The sequence below is a fragment of the Lithobates pipiens genome, unplaced genomic scaffold (assembly GCF_037356315.1).
Source record: "Lithobates pipiens isolate NorthernLeopardFrog02 unplaced genomic scaffold, aLitPip1_a1.2 Scaffold_13, whole genome shotgun sequence".
Classification (NCBI taxonomy): Eukaryota; Metazoa; Chordata; class Amphibia; order Anura; family Ranidae; genus Lithobates; species Lithobates pipiens.
Window position 1 is genome coordinate 334,886,002 of NW_027507718.1, and position 13,050 is coordinate 334,899,051.

At 42.6% G+C, this 13,050-nt stretch overlaps 1 protein-coding gene across 1 annotated transcript in view; it reads left to right on the forward strand.

Annotated features, from left to right (window-relative positions):
- The first annotated feature begins 5,972 nt into the window (after positions 1-5,972).
- The window catches only part of EDNRA (endothelin receptor type A), a 95,631-nt gene continuing 88,553 nt past the window's right edge, over positions 5,973-13,050 (forward strand). Inside the window, exon 1 of the mRNA XM_077477002.1 lies at positions 5,973-6,135. The gene's annotated coding sequence lies outside the window, so the exon portion shown is untranslated. The remainder of the gene's footprint in view (positions 6,136-13,050) is intronic.

Sequence of the window (13,050 nt, forward strand, 5' to 3'; positions counted from 1 at the left end):
ACACACGCATGCTCACACACACACACACACACACACAAGCATGCTCACACACACACACACATACATGCATGCTCACACACGCACATACAAGCATGCTCACACACGCACATACAAGCATGCTCACACACTCACATACAAGCATGCTCACACGCACACATACAAGCATGCTCACACACATACATACATACACGCATGCTTGCTCACACACACATACATACAAGCATGCTCACACACACACGCACATACAAGCATGCTCACACACACACACGCACATACAAGCATGCTCACACACACACACACACACACACACACACACACACACACACACACATACAAGCATGCTCACACACACACATACATGCATGCTCACACACGCACATACAAGCATGCTCACACACGCACATACAAGCATGCTCACACACGCACATACAAGCATGCTCACACACGCACATAAAAGCATGCTCACACACGCACATACAAACATACTCACACACGCACATACAAGCATGCTCACACACACATACATACAAGCATGCTAACACACACACAAGCATGCTCTCACACACACATATAAACACAAATGCAGTAGCTAGTCTTATAAAAAAAAAACGGCAGACATTTACAGTACCTTGGCTCTTCCTGCCGGGTACTGCACTGTAGGGAGAGACAAAGAGCACACACTTTACCCTAATGTGAGGAGCTCCCGCACAGAGCCGATTTCAGTTCGGCTGATGATAGAGGAGCTCCTCTCAGCCTCCCCTCCTACGGAAGAGTACAGGGGGCCTGAGGGCCCCCTGCAGCAAGGGGCCCGGTTGCCATGGCGATCTTGGCGACCCCTATAATTCCGCCACTGGGTCAGTGTAAACCCCTATTACATTGGTGGCCAGTGTTGAAACTCCTCTTTATATTGGTAGTCGGTAAAAAAATCAACATTGTAATTTGATCATACCCTTCTCTTCCCCCTGCACTGTCACTGATCCCAGGCGTTCAAGGATCCCTAGGAGTTTTCTGTCTATTGATCACCCCAGTCCATGGTGTGCAAAGCAATCAATAATCAGTAATAATCAATAATAAATATGGCCCTGTCCTTGACTAATTTGAAAGTTCTATCTGGGCCTAAATGACTATGTTCATCATGAAGTGCGGTTAGCACAGTCAAGCAATGTTTTTCCAGAAGGAACAGCTGTTTACACCTTTGGCCTCTTTGGTGGGGCCCTCTTTGATACAGGATCCCAGCTTCTATTTTCATTCTCTTCCATTCTCTATGAATCACCTTGGCACCCTCAATGGGACTATCCATCAGTATCCGAGGGTTTTAGTCGATAGTGTCTTAATTATTAGGTTTCCTAGCAGATCTTCCCGCTGGTCTCTCCTCATGTCTTCTTTAGTCAAGTTGCAATAATGTTTCGGTACTCCCCCAGGGGTGACCCCCATAGCTTCAGCTGCTATTGCTCCCCTGTACTTATACTCCACCCCTTTGCACACTGCTTGTACTTCTTCAGGAGGTAAATTAACCCAACTTCTCTGATCATTATGGGTGAAGTGTGGTCTTCAGGAAAGAGCATCGGCATCTCTATTTCCTACTCCTGGCCAATATTTCAAGCTGAATTGGAACTCCGATAAAGCGGCTAGCCACTGATGCCCAGTGGCGTCCAGCTTGGCAGAGGATAGCAAATAGGTCAGGGGATTGTTATCCACTTTCACCACGAAGATGGCTCCATACAAGTAGTCTTGAAGTTTGTCCACTACAGCCCACTTGAGGGCCAGGAATTCCAACTTGTGCACCAGATAATTCCTAAAAACTACAGGAATCAGAATGCTGGGTAGACACATTTTGCACACTTCACGTGCACTTAGTCATTACTGATGACTCATTAGTCATTATTGGCTCCACTTCAGTTAGAAGTATCAGAGTAAAGGGGACTGAATACAAATGCACGCCACACTTTTCAGATATTTATTTGTAAAATATTTTGAAAACCATTTATCATTTTCCTCCCACTTCACAATTATGTGCCACTTTGTGTTGTTCAATCAAATAAAATCCCAATAAAATACATTACGTTTTTAGTTGTAATATGACAAAATGTGGAAAATTTCAAGGGGTATGAATACTTTTTCAAGGCACTGTACTTTGTGAACATATTGGTATAGTAAAAAATGCAAAGATTTCCTGTATGTAAGAAAATGTGATTAATATTCTTAAAATGTGATGGCCTACTTAATCAAATTTGAAAATTGAAAGTGTTTTCCAGTGTTCAACAGAGTCTTAGTCTAGACTAGAGTCTCCAAACTTTCTAAGCAAAGGGCCAGTTTAATGTCCTTCAGGTTTTAACGTGCCAGAGTGTGGCCTGTGGTAGTAGAAATGCTTTGGTGTCAGTGGGAGGATAAGTGCCCCATCGATGGTGTCAGTGGGAGGAATAGTGCCTCAGCGATGGTATCAGTGGAAGGAATAATTCCCCATCGATTGTGTCTATGGGAGGAATAGTGACCCATTTATGGATCATTGTGAGGAATAGTACCCCATCAATGGTTTCTGTGGGTCTGTGGGAGGAATAGTATCCCATTGATGGTGTCAGTGGGAGAAATAGTGCCCAATCAATGGTGTCTGTGGGAGGAATAGTGACCCATTTATGGATCATTGGGAGGAATAGTGCCCCATCGATGGTGTCAGTGGGAGAAATAGTACCCCATCGATGGTTTGAGTGGGAGGAATAACGTCTCATCAATGGTGTCCGTGGGAGGAATAGTGCTCCATTCATGGTGTCAGTGGGAGGATTAGTGCCCCATCAATGGTGTCAGTGAAATGAATAGTGCCCCATCGATGATATCAGTGGGAGGAATAGTGCCCCATCAATGGTGAATGTGGGAGGAATAGTGTCCCATCGCTGGTGTCTGTGGGAGGAATAGTGACCCATTTATGGGTCATTTGAAAGAATAGTGCCCCATCGATGGTGTCAGTGGGAGGAATAGTACCACATCGATGGTATCAGTGGGAGTAATAGTGCCCCATTGATGGTGTCAGTGGGAGTAATAGTACCCCACCAATGGTGTCGGTGGTAGGAATAGTGCTCCATCAATGGTGTCAGTGGAAGGAATTGTGCACCATCAATGGTGTCAGTGAGAGGAATAGTGCCCCATCAATGGTGTCAGTGGGAGGAAAAGTTCCCCATCAACGATGTTAGTGGGAGGTATAGTGCCCAAACGGCCAGATAAAGGCAAGCAAAGGCCCACATCAGCTTGGAGACCAGTGGCCTAGACTATCTGGAAAGATTAGGGTGATGTGATCCAATTTGTTATTCCATATTTGTCTCTGTTTTGTCTCTATATTGATGAGTTGCATAGTGATCCTTTTCCCTGCACTGAACGAGGCACGTGTGAGTGCAGTTCATGGTAGTAATATTCTGAGCCCAACCTAGCGTGATGTAGACCCCATAGAGGACTGATCTATGACAGCCTATGTGGCGATGAGGTGGATTGACTGATGCTGATCACCATCCAAGCCAAAAGACTGGTGACATCTTGTGGAATCACCGTAGAGGGCAGGTCCAGATTGAATGTGAGACTTCTTTTTCTGCCACTAGATGTCCATATCCTTTGGGTTGAATAAAAACCAGCATCATTCAACCTACTTTGTCTGCACTAAGGCTGTCATAGACCTGTCCCTAGCCTGCAATAGGGCAGTGCAGAATAAACAGCACTGTGATTAACTCATCTCTCGGTCACTCTGATTTCTCCTCCTATCAGCAAGCTTCTTGTCAGCACATGAATTGATTGGCTACGTGTACTTCTTCCTTGTTCTTACCCTGATGTCTACTCAACAGGAAAAGCAAGAGGCTGATACTCGGTCAAATTCAGATACTTACAGAACTTCATTAATATGTGTTTCTTTTATATCTGCCTGAAGTTTAGCTCTAACGTTATACTAACGTTTTGCACAGATCAGCCCAGATCCTCCTCTTCTCAGGTCCCTCACCGGCACTCCTGGTCCCTCCCTCCTGTTGAGTGCCCCCACAGCAATTAGCTTGCTATGGAGGCACCGAAGCCTAGCCACAGCTCCCTCTTTCCATTCAGACATGGAGCCACGGCCCTGCCCCCTCTCTCTCCTCATTGTCTCACTGACTTTGATTGACAGCAGTTCACCTGCATCTAAAGCGTTTGTTACCCCAACATTTCATATTCCTGATGTCAGCCTTCTGTAGCATTGGCAGTGGAACCTCAGATTGCATGTAAAGCGGGTTTATGAGCGTTTCGCAATATGAGCTATTTTCTTTTTAAAATACTGACTCAATTTGCGAGCGTTGTCTTGCAAGATGAGCAGGATTCAAACCGCTGGTGTGTGCATTTCCATATTTGGCCAGAGGTCCGGGGGCGCTGGTGGCTCCCAGTGCTTTGTGGAGAACTCGGAGACGCTCTGAGACACTCGGACACACTGCATTCCCGAGTGTCTCAGAGTGTCCCCGGCACCCCCACACCTCTGGCCACATGCTGCACTGCATTCATCGACACCCCCGCACCTCTGGTCACATGCTGTACTGCATACATCGACACCCCTGCACCTCTGGTCACATGCTGTACTGCATACATCAACACCGCCGCATCTCTGGCCACATGATGTACTGCATACATCGACACACCCGCACCTCTGGCCACATGCGATACTGCATACATCGACACCCCTGCACCTCTGGTCACATGCTGTACTGCATACATCGACACCCCTGCACCTCTGGCCACATGCTGTACTGCATACATCGACACCCCCGCACCTCTGGCCACATGATGTACTGCATACATCGACACCCCTGCACCTCTGGCCACATGCGATACTGCATACATCGACACCCCTGTACCTCTGGTCACATGCTGTACTGCATACATTGACACCCCCACACCTCTGGTCACATGCTGCACTGCATACATCGACACCCCCACACCTCTGGTCACATGCTGCACTGCATACATCGACACCCCCACACTTCTGGCCACATGCTGTACTACATACATGGACACCCCCACACTTCTAGCCACATGCTGTACTGCATACATCGACACCCCCACACCTCTGGCCATATGCTGTATTGCATACATCAACACCCCCGCACCTCTGGCCACATACAGTACTGCGCAGACCAGCAGTGGCTGTGGAACGGATGATCTGAGTTTCCATTATTTCCTATGGGAAAACTCACTTTGATATACAAGTGCTTTGGATTACAAGCATGCTTCTGGAACTAATTATGCTCGTAATCCAAGGTATTACTGTACTTGTATGAGAGAGTCTCCTGTTCTCTTTGTATTGCTTCCTGTATGGGAAATCCCTGGTGTTCCTGCCAGTCCCCTGGCTTTCCTATGAAGTTGGTCAGTTCTCTAGCTATGCTGGGAACTCAGTGTACTCTCCCCCAATGATCAGACTTGTCCTGAAACGCCCCCCGCTGCACAGCCATTCACTGGGAAGCTCAGTGTGCTGTTGTTTCTCTTCGCCCCAGCTCTTATGTAGCTGAGAATTGAGGGAATGTGATCACTTCTAAAAAAAAAAAAAGAGGAAAAAAGTTATTTATAATGTGTGTGTTTTTTTTTTAAATATCTATACACAAATGTTTTGCCTTTCATTTCTATTTTAAAATGAATGGGTTGTTTTTTTTTTTTACAAGGTGATCGTTTACAATCACTTTAAGTGTGAAGAGGGCATATAGAAAACGATTGGCTGAGATTGCAGAAAAAGCCCTAAATGACCAAAGACAAGCAGATAAAAGCAATGTAGTGTTCTAGTTTCTCTACACTTTAATAAGCACAGCCCAGAGAGATGTAGAGCCGCAGAGAGGAAATGGTTAATAAGCAGAGTCTTTCCTAAGCCCCCAAGGCAGAGTCTTTTTGATGTATGTGTTTGAGGTTGGCAGAGGATCAGCTTTTATTTCCCTGTGTCCTGCCTCTTTTGTCTTGAGTAGGAGGTGGAGATTAGCCATCCCACCCAGCCAGGGTCTGTGACAGGATAGCTCAGAGGAGGCTCTGATCCCACACTCAGTTCAGCGGCTGGAGGTACAGAGGAGAAGTTTGGTTGCAGCAAGTAGTCAGGATCCCTGATGCTCAGAGATCGCAGCTGTCGCAGGAATCATCTCCCATCCACTCTACCTGGTAATACGACTTTTATACCCGGTGCTGCTAGCTGAACATTGGTTGTGGTGCCAGCTACAGCTGGGCAGCTTATCACCATACACATTAGAATCTGACTGTACAATCTCTCCTTTAGATCTACCAACAACTATGTATGCCTTATGGGATACAGTTTTATCGCATGGTTTGGACACCCATATTTTGGTGAATCCTAAATAGATTGTACAGAAATTGTACCTGAAGATTGTAACATGTATGGGAAGATTTACCAATTTTACTGCTTATTTTCAATGTTGTAACATCTTTTTGAAGCTGTGGAAGTTATTATTTATTCCCAAATGAGCTTTCTTCAATTAAATGCTGCATTTAGGAAGTTCAAGACTTATGTTTGGCAATAAAGTAATGACTGCGGTTTTGTATTCTGCATGCAAAGATGATATTTGGGTGAGGATAGAATAAAGGAATTCAGTGTGATTGTCTATCAAGGATGTGGTTGATCGTCTAGATCGGAGTTATGTTGACCGTGCACAGAACGATTTTATATACAATGCTGTTATTGAAGAGAAATGTATTGTCTAATTAGAAATGCGCCATACACTTAATGATCATATTGAATTATATATTTTTCATATGATCATATTTTCTGTTCAGTCTGATCTGAATTATTTTCATAAAATCAATCCGTTTTGCTTGAAACCAATCGATGACACAAAATGAGGTGGATTTACTAAAACGGGAGAGTGCAAAATCTGGTGCAGTTGTGCATGGTAGCCAATCAGATTCTAACTTCAGCTTGTTCAATTAACCTTTGGCAATAAAACCTGGAAGCTGATTGGTTTCTATGCAGAGCTGTATCAGACTTTGCTCTCTCCAGTTTTAGTAAATCAACCCTAACGGCTCTTTTTTCTGATAATTTATAGATTATAATATATTATCTAATTCTGTGAAGAATTGTCCAGGCAGATTGTTACATGTATGGCCACCGTAGCGTGACAATTAATACAACTTCAGGACATATCAGGGCTGATACATGGGAAAAGCGTCCTCTTTGCCTTGTGTGTGGGGTATATATATATATATATATATATATATATATATATATATATATATATATATATATATAAAATCTGATCTGTTCTGCTTGTAGAACTTTTTGCTTTATAAATTGTTTATGTATCCCTATACGAACTATTATTATTTCTGTACTATAGTGTTGTCTAGTCGTCTCTCTTTATGTTGTATTGCAATACAATAAACAAGGAGATTGTGCCATACATATGAACAGGCGAATGCATGCCAGTTGATTGGATGTTTGTTATTTACTTAGTTTATTCTGGTATTTTATCATTGGGGAAAATGTCAGAATTTTTCATCTGATTTATTTCCTAAATCTGTTTGAGAAGCTACTATGATGCGTGGATTGTCATTATCCATAATAACCAATCGGATGTTATCTCCAATCATTTTTGGCCGTAAAAAAAAAGGTTTTTTTTTCAATTTCAATTTCGCACAATAGGAATAATCGATTTATAGATGCCAACTAATTCAATCAATATGCCACACATTTGGAAGTGGCTTAATAGTTGGAAGATAGGATAGTGAGTTATCGACCACGTCTCTGTTTTCACCATGTAATATCATAATCTGATAAATCTAAATACAATTGATGTCATGAATAAAGCATCTCACTGCTGCCGATCAGTGCAACACAATTGTTAATTTTCTGCCCTGGCCAGTCCACTTAATTTGATAAATCCAATCCAAATCAAATTTAAATCAATTGGAAGAGAAGTTATGCCTATTCGATTGTTTACAGATTCAATTGCTTTGATCAAATTACACACTAATTGGTTAATAAAAACAAAGTGTGTATGGCCAATATATGGACTTATTCACAATGACACATTTGACAGTAAAGTGTAAAAACCGATCGTATTTCAGTGTTTGGGATGCACAGGTTGTATGTACAGCCCGCTGCCAGCAGCCTGTCAAAATCAATGACAGGCAGAAATATGCTTTGGCTGTACGCACATCTGAGTGTACAGAGCTGTATACGTATAGGGAGTTATGCCCCGGACGCAGAACAGTGTGTGTTTTGCATCTAAAAACACCAGACAAGTTTATAAATACAGATCATCTTATCCTAATTTAACCTTAATATTTATGAAGACACATAGTAGACTAGGTTGAAAAAAAGACACAAGTCCATAAAGTCCAACCTATGTGGGTGATTTTATGTCAGTATTACATTGTATATCCCTGTATGTTGAGGTCATTCAGGAGACTATCTAAAAGTTTTTTGAAATGATCTAAGCCCCTCCTGAAACCACCGCATCTTTACCGCTCTTACAGTAAAGAACCCTCTGCGCAGTTTAAGGTTAAACTTCTTCTCTTCTAATTTTAGTGAATGGCCGCGTGCCTTATTAAATTCCCTTTCGCAGAAAAGTTTTATCCCTATGACGCGATGATTACTGATAGGTCGCATGAAAGTCGCACGTAAGTCACACTGGAAATCACACAATGGAGTGCAGTGGGAACTGAGGTTTAGGATCATTTTCTAAAGTGGCCTAATATGTCATCAATATTATTCTAACTTTACATCCAGCAAAAGTATAAAGTGCGCTCTGTTCTTCATGCATAGTTGTAGCATGGGGTGATATGGGACACAGACAGCTGTAGACATAACATCAGTAGTATTGTTAGTAATAGGAAAATGGTACAGCGCAGTACAAGGGAGGAAGAATACCTGACCTGTACCACATTCCATTAGTCTTCCAGACATCATTGCTCACTGTGTGCTCATCCCATGGGGATCTTGTTTCTCATACTAGTTTGCTCTGGAGTTCTGCTTATAAATAGCCATGTGAATAGATTTTAGCCTGAAATGAACGTGCTTCCCAGAGTTACAATCCAAATATTTAGAGAGTGTTTTACTATGCAGTGTTCAGGAGAGGCTTTGGGAGGTAATAAACAGACACTCTGCATTTTTTTACATTTATTTATTTATTATATTATAGCGCTGGCAATTTACGAAGCGCTTTACATATATATTGTTCATTGTCACCAGTCCCTGTCCTCAAGGAGCTCACAATCTAAGTTCCCCAACCCACATTCATACATACACATGCTAGGGCCAACTTTAATTAGGAGCCAATTAACCTCTTTGTCGTGTGGGAGGAAACTGGAGTACCCGGAGGAAACTCACGCAGACACAGGTAGATTATGCAAACTCCAGGTAGGTCATGCTGTGGTTGGGATTTGAACCCTCGTGCTGCTAGGCGGAAGTGCTAACCACTGTGCTGCCCCCCTCCAATTACATAATTTACATTATAAAATGATCCACCCATAATCATTTATCATAACATGCTGCATGCATACAGCTTACGTTAAAAACTATTTAATGGGGGAGGCAGCATTCACAAATATATTAAAAATATTCTGCAACATAAACAGAAAATCAGTATGGTAAAGGAGATTGAAGAAATTGATTTTACCTCTTAAATGCATGCTGCCATTACCAATAAATCAGTGTAGAAGCTCTTGGAGCTGTTATGTTTTTGAAAGGATATTTAAAATTGTTACATGTTATCATTGTAAAGGAACACATCAACAGACCAGCCGAGATGTGGCACTTTAATTAGAAAGCTGCTGTATGGAACATTGCTATCAGAGTCCTGATAATTCTGTGATCACGACTGTTCAGAACTAGGGATAGGCCGAACGGACCCCTGTTCAGTTCGTACCAGAACTTTCAAACACTGTGAAAGTTCGTTAAAAAAAAAGTAAAGTCAATGGGACCTGAACGTCAAAAATCAAAAGTGCCCATTTTAAAGGCTTATATGCAAGTAATTGGGCATTCAATGGTTATAGGGGTCCGGGTCCTGCCCTGGGGGACATGTATCAATGAAAAAAGGGGCATTTTTAAATGAGCAGTGATTTTTTGATTTTTAAAGTAAAAGCATAAAAATGAAAAAATTCCTTCCAAGATAGTGCCAGGGGGGTCTCTTTAGTCACCTGTAAAGTAGCAGATCTGTACCATGTCTAGAATCTGCTGCAGCAATAATTGCATTTATAAAGCCCAAAAAATGACATTTTCCCTGGAAGCTGCCTTAATTTTGCTCAGCAACAGCTGGAGAACCAGTGTGTATTATGAGGTCACAATGTAGTGCACTGGGAACAAGATTAGAGATTTTTTTGGATACATTCTGGTGTCACATTGACTTTGGATAGAAGTAAGGGGTGCGTATAAATTGGTCTTTGAGTGTGGGTGGTGCCTTCCCACCATAATCTTATAAATGTAATCTTAATGAAAGCAAGAATTGGCCTTGCTGTAAAAAAATTGCAATAATATGCACCTGTCAAATAGGTGCTGAAAAATGGTCTTTGGGTGTTAATTATACCCATGAAACCTATACCCAGGGCTTTTTTTCTTGGAGAATAGGTGCAGGAACTCCCCCGTCTGAGTCACCCCTTGTCTCTGCCCCCTACCCACTTCTGACCATCCGTCCCTTGATTACATCCCCTACCCACCTACCAGTACTGCCCCTTTTAGAGACAAGCTAAGTCATCAAAGCTTAATTGAACAAGCTGAAGTTAGAAGCTGATGGGTCACTATGCACAGCTTTATCAGATTCTGTGTGCACCAGTTTTAGTAAATCTCTGCACCAACTGTTTTATGGTCTAAGCCAGTGTTTCTCAACTCCAGTCCTCAAGGTGCCCCAACAGGTCATGTTTTCAGGCTCTCCATTAATGTGCACAGGTGATTTGATCAGTTTCACTGCCTTAGTAGTTACCACAGCTGTTTCATCTGAGGGAAATCCTGAAAACATGACCTGTTGGGGCGCCTTGAGGACTGGAGTTGAGAAATGCTGGTCTAAGCACTCACTTATTAAGGATAGATATCCATTATGCAGAAGTAAACTTCAAGCGTAGAATTCCCAGAGCCAGAACAAGAAGTAAGAGGAAATCCTTTCAAAGTATGAGAATTTATGGTTTTCACCAGAATGAGTATCTCCACTGGAAGGATTACCCTCTATTACTGTTCTGGGGACAACTCAACATTTGGGATTTTCTTTTACCTTTACGTTCAATGAAAACGGTAAACATGACAAATAAGGTGACTCTCCCTAATGAGGACAGACAGCAATAAAAACAGACAGGTTTTCTAGTCCCTCTCCACTTTATCCAAAACTACTCAAAATGTGCCTTTAGTTATATGTTAAAGTGGAAAACAACTCCACTTTTGAACTTATAGGCTTACCTGTAAGTACAATGAATATCACCTAAACATGCACTGTTTAGAAGATATTCACAAAATATGCAGTGGTTGCATCACTGGGGCATGCACTCTGAAGGGAGGCCATACCGTGCTGCGCCTTAAGAGCTCTTTGCCGAAGCTGAGGGCTCCCACGCTCATGCACAGGAGTGACGCCATCGTGGTTCTTAGACACTCATACAGCAAACCTGGAAGGAAGACCAGGTGAAGGTGGCAGCGCCAGGGAGCCGTGACAGTGCTGTGCTGGAGGGCTCCATGTATAGTCTGTCATAATGTGAAAATATGCTGTGTATAGTAGTACATAATGACTTGAAGTGGCTCTAAAGGCAGAAGGTTTTTTTATCTTAATGCATTCTATGCATTAAGATGAAAAATCTTCTGTGTGACGCAGCCCCTCCTAATATTTACCTGAGCCCCATCTAGATCCAGTGATGTTGCAGCAGTGTCTCGGCTGGCCATGACTTCCCACCTCATTTGCTGAAACAGCAGTGTGGCATCATTGGCTCCCACTGCTGTCAATAAAATTCAGCAAGCCAATGAGAATAGAGAGGGGGTGAGATGGGACGAGGCTCCGTATCTGAATGGACACATGGAGCTGTGGCTCGGCTTGGGAGCCCGCATAGCAAGCTGCTTGCTGTGGGGGCACTCAACAGGAGGGAGGGGCCAAGAGCACCGAAGAGGGACCCAAGAAGAGGAGGGTCCGGGCTGCTCTCTGTAAATCCACTGCACAGAGCAGGTAAGTATAACATTAGTTTCAGCCTGAAAAAGGACCCACTTCTGTAGAAAAAAAAAATTCACTGTCTAATTTGCAAAAAACTTTAAAAATTAGCAAATGAATTCTTCAAATTTGCACTTTGGTTTACCGCCATACAAGCAACTGCACACATGTACTATTCCCTGAGCTTGTATAATAAACCTCTGAGCCAGGTTGTGGGTGTTATACACAGTACTCTAGCCTCAAATATTTCATCAGTCTCTTTAATGTGCAGGAAATACTACAATAGTGATTCATGGCTTTCCCAATAGAGCCCAACAGGAATTACTAAAGATATTGTTTACTAGTCCAGCTATGTAAAAAGCATTGAGATTCCATAATCTAAAACAGCCAGTCAGATTTCACCTGTAAGAGTTTGGAGAAAGCTAAATGATGATTGGTGGGTATGGAATAGTGCATTTTGCACACTGAGAGCAGGCGCTGTCATCCTCAATAAGGGAAACAGGAAGTGAGGCCTTGCGGCTTCACAGCCTGTTTCCTACTGCGCATGTGTGTCGCACTGTGCTTTCTGAACGGTCCCTGCTGTCTTCTGGGACCTGTGTGTCTCCCAGAAGGCAGCAGGGGGGAAGGAGGAGGGGCTGGACATTGTGTAGTTCACCACACAGATTGCGCCAATCTTTCCCCGGAAGTGGGGGAAGAATCCGATCAGCGGAAGTTCAATTTCTGGGTGGAACTCTGCTTTAAAAAAAAAAATCAATGTATATAAACAATCTGGCAAATAATTGTATATGTTTGAATTGTTAAAGTTTTTATTCAAGATTCAAGTAACTTTCACCCAAGATTCATACATTTTTACTTACATTGGAAAATGTTATGAATTATATGATATTATTATTACTGTATTTATGTAGCATCTACAATTTTTACAGCACTTTAAATACTATAA